The sequence below is a fragment of the Phyllostomus discolor genome, chromosome 8 (assembly GCF_004126475.2).
Source record: "Phyllostomus discolor isolate MPI-MPIP mPhyDis1 chromosome 8, mPhyDis1.pri.v3, whole genome shotgun sequence".
NCBI lineage: Eukaryota > Metazoa > Chordata > Mammalia > Chiroptera > Phyllostomidae > Phyllostomus > Phyllostomus discolor.
This window is the reverse complement of record NC_040910.2, coordinates 11118961-11123624: the sequence shown is the minus strand read 5'-3', so window position 1 is coordinate 11123624 and position 4664 is coordinate 11118961. Positions and strand designations below refer to the sequence as shown.

General features: G+C 46.9%; 1 non-coding gene across 1 annotated transcript; it reads right to left on the bottom strand.

Moving 5' to 3' along the window:
- Positions 1-3402: 3402 nt before the first annotated feature.
- LOC114504367 lies at positions 3403-3507 on the bottom strand. Its single transcript, XR_003685145.1, has one exon. It is a non-coding gene; the product is annotated as a U6 spliceosomal RNA (small nuclear RNA).
- Positions 3508-4664: the final 1157 nt, after the last annotated feature.

Here is a 4664-nt window from a genome sequence, read left to right as displayed (position 1 = left end):
AAAAAGATGAGCTGAGATGAGGTCCTAATGCCTATAAGAAACACGTGTGTCCTCACATGGATTTCCCAAAATCTGGATTATTTCTTTATTCTAGAACCTAGAAGAGGTTCTGCTGGATCAAAATGTATGGGATTTAATAAGCATCATCAAATTATTCGATGAAAACAATTGTGCGAGTTTACATTTCTCCCAGGTACATACAGAGGTACTCAGCCCACCACCTGTACCCGACCCCTGTCCCAGGCCAAAGGGAAGCAAATCATCTGAATATTCACAGTGCTGGTGAAGGGCTAAGCGCTGAGTTTTAAGGGAACAGTGGTGCCATGTTTTAATATGCGCTTCTTGGTTTACTTGTGAGGCGTATACTGTCGGTATTTTTTTTTTACTAGATGTATTTCCTATTGTATGAGTTGTCTGGTTTCTTATTTTAAAGTTGATGTCTCACTTTGTTTAAGGCAAGCTTAGCAAAACACACACAAACAGGGCGATTTAAACATGGGGGAAATCGGAGCAAAGAGAAAATAATGGCAGGAAAGTAAAATGAAGACGAGGTGGGGTACTGTATACGAAGTTTGCTGAGGGGTCCGGTGGAGGAAGGCAACTCAGTTGTCTGTGAATTCTCTGGAAGCCGATGGGAAAAGAGGAACAAGACCCCCACCTTCGTGATGCCTTTTTCATGGTAGTAACGCACCGATGCCTGGTGTCGGACCAGAGACAAGTTCTCTCTGTGGGCTCATACGATGGGCTTTGTCCACCATGGCGGGAACATTATTATTATTTATTGAATTTACTGAGGTGACATTGTTTAATAAAATCATACAGCATTCACATATGCAAGTCTGTAACACACCATCTGCGTACTGCATCGCGTGCTCACCACCCAAAGTCAAGTCTCCTTCTGTCCCCATTTATGTCCCCGTGGCCCCTTCCACCTCCTCCTGCCCCCCTTTCCCTCTGGCAGTCACCATACGTTGGTCTGTGTCTGTTTTATTATTATTATTATTATTATTATTATTGCATAATCCCTTCACCGTTTCACCCAGCCACCTGACACCCGCTCCCCTCTGACAGCTCTCAGTCTGTTTTCTGTGAGCCAGTTTGTACTTTGGTTGTTAACTTTACTTTGTTTATTCGATATCGCATATCAGTGAGATCATATGGTATTTGTCTTTCTCCGACTGGCTTATTTCACTTAGAGTAATGTTCTCCAGGTCCACCCATGCTGTCACAAAGGGTAAGATTTCCTTCTTTTTTACGGCCGAGTCGTACTCCATTGTGCAAAGGTACCACGGCTTTCTTATCCGCTCACTGCCCACTGACGGGCACGGGAGCTGCTTCTGGATCTCGGCTGTTGTGAATAATGCTCCAGTTGGACACAGCAGGGGCATGTATTCTTTCAAATTAGTGTTTCGAGGTTCTTTGGATAAACGACCAGAAGTGGAATCACTGAGTCAAAAGGCAGATCCATTTTTAATTTTTTGAGGAAACCCCATACTGCTTCTGACAGTGGCGGCACCCGCCTGCACTCCCACCGACAGTGCACGAGGGTGCCCTCTGCTCCCCATCCTCGCCAGCACGTGCCATTTGACCCTTTATTGACGGTAGCCGTTCCAGCAGGCAGGCGGTGATACCTCATCGTGCTTTTAATGTGCATCACAGAGAATGTCTTAAACACAGTTTCCTGGGACAGGCTTGCGTTATGTAATGGCAAGCTATGGGATGGCCTAGACTTTTTTTTTTTTCAATCAAGGCTTTCAGGGTAACCAGAAAGAAATCCCAGATATCTGCTAAGTGCTCATAGTATATGTACGTAATTCAAATGTGTTATTAGAGGGGTAGAGGAGTGTTTGGGAGGACTGACTCTGGCTCCTCCCTCTGATCAGTGTGGCTGTTACCTTCCCATGATTGGTTAGCTCTCCGTGCATGAGACCCAACCGAGAGCAGGAAACTTGTGAGCGACCGAAGGTTTCCATGCTACCCTCTCCTCCATGTTCCTGCTTACGGCTCTTCCAGAACTAGTTTTGGGTGACGGACGCCTTTGGGGAAAGGAGGCAGGTTCTTAAACACAGACCTCAGAGCCATCCTCCTGACTTCCAATCCTGGGGAGCCGGGATGGAGACCCAGATTTCCTGACTTAAACCCATGTCTTTTTTTTTTTTTTGCCAATATCGTGCGATCCAATCAGCTGGTCACTATGATAAAATACAGTATGACGCAACGATTTGTATTTTCTACATTGTATCTCAAAAATTGGAATTGCTCTTCAGCAACTGGAATGGGACAAAAATCAGCATCTATTATAAGCCCAGGGGAAACATGCAGAATTGGTATTCTCTGGGATTGCGCACTGTCTTTAGCCATTAGGGAATTTAATTGAATTTACATGTGAGAGCCACAGCGCATTCCGGCAAAGGGACGAGGATTACATGGAAATGAGCTGTGCTGAAAAGGGGCTCCAGTAGCCGGAGGAGAGGGAGATGAAGACAAGAGCAATACCCGCAGCTTAAGTAATCACTCACGTCGTTTATTGTGGCTACCGTACACTGCCGTGTAAATCTATCACACATGATCTTGTACAGGGGGATTTCTCTAAGCAGCATTGTTGCGAAACACAATTGGATTTTCGATAAACCTCATACATCCATTTCATATCTCCCTTTGTTACAGGGTTTCAAAGTGGTGGTGGGAAAATGGAGACAACGGTATTCAAACATTAATAAAAAATGATAAGGAAATCCTAAGGAAACCAAGCGGTATCTAGCCCTTATCTGAAGAGCGAGGGGATTGCATTGCATGGGTGGCTCAGGGAGATGTGGGTGAGCAGGTGTTCTGAAATTGCTGCACGCCCTCAGAGCCACAACCCCGGGCTTCCGAAACCCGCCCTTGTTAAACATTTTCCTAGAAATGATGCGTACCCCTGATGCCTTTTATGCATTGTCAGCCTCCTTTTTGTTGTGCAGAGTAAGCATTGTATTTTTTAAAATTATATTTGATTGATTATGCTATTACAGTTGTCCTGATTTTCCTTCCCCCTTTGCCCCTCCTCCACCCAGCATCCCCCACCCCCTCAGACAGCCCCCCCACCATTGTTCATGTCCATGGGTCATGAGTGTAAGTTCTTTGGGTACTCCATTTCCTACACTGTACGTTACACCCCTATGGCTATCCTATAACTACCTATTTGTACTTCTTCATCCCCTCACCTCTTCACCCACTCCCCCCACACCTCCTTCTTATCTGGCAACCATCAAAACACTCTCTGTATCCATGGTTCTGTCTCTGCTCATCTTGTTTGCTTGTTTTTTTTTTTTTTTACATTCAACTGTGGATAGAGATGTATTTTTGCCAATTTATTGTTCATAGTTTTGATTGTGGTTTTCTTAAATAAGTCCCTTTAACATTTAAAAACACGAAGGCTCCATGGATTTGCATGTCATCCTTGCCCAGGGCCCATGCTAGTCTTCTCTGTAGCATTCCGACTTTAGTTCCTGTGCTGCCGGAGCCAGCCCAGGGTTGTCCTTTTCTTTTCAGTGGTATGAGATTTGGGAAAACGTCACAAAGTAAATTGGATATAATTCCTTAATTCCTGGCCTTGGGGCACTTTTTCCAGAGGTAAAAGGTAACGGTTGCCACCTCGTCCCTGGAGGAGCGCCAGGGTCAGAACAAAGAGAGCCTGGGCTTCTCGGGCCTGATGCTGAAGGATGACAACAAAAGAGCCCCCTTGTCGGAGCTCTTGTCTGGGAGCAGGACAGACACCCACACCCTAGTCTAAATTTGTCAGCTGTGTCTCAGGAGACACAATTTGATTTGTGGCAACGCTGAATCGAGGTTACAGAGCGCAAGAGAGCCCACGTGGTGCTTGGAATTTTGGCATTTAGATAGGGCTTCCTGGTTTTAATCTCATGGTACTATTTTAAGGGTCTAAGGGAGCTTTAGAACAGGTGAGCCTAATGTTTGTGGGGCCAGACGACTGGTCTGCTGCTCACGCCACAGCCAAGTCCTTTTCAGGTCCCAGCCACTCCATTCAACCACTTCCTTTGGTCTTTAAGAGGAGGGCCAATATATTTATCTGAAAAATGGGATAGATGAGATTTATTCAGGGCTTTTATTTTTGTATATTGTGCTTCCTTCAACATTTCATTTCCTCTTCCTGAGAGCTGATGAGTCTCAGGACTACTATCCCAGCGTTGCCCCACCTGACCGACAAGGAAGCGAGTCTTGAAGAGGCAATTAAGAATGTCCATCCCAGCCACATGTCCGTGAGAGCAAGGATGCTCTCATGGGACCGGGTGCTCAGCCCCCACCTACAGCCAGCCCCCTCTGCTGCTTGCCGGGGGTCACCTTGTGAAGGGGTCTCTGTTGAACACCAGCCCACACAACGGGGCCGGGGGAGCGACCGCATTCCGCTTTCCCACTGGCCCCTGCCTCCCTTCTCCTCTCTGTTCTCTCCTTTGTTCTGCTTTCTCTGACAGACAGCGGGTCCTCGGGCCTCCCTGAGACAACAGGCAGCCCGCATGTGGACTGAAGCGTCTCGCCTCTGACGCCGGTTTCCAGCTCCGGCTCCGGGCTCCGGGCTCCGGAAGGTTTCCTTCTCGTTTTATTTACCCATATGATTGTCAGGTCCTCAGGGCAGAGACTTTGCGGTGTGTTCGGGGCAGTGTTAC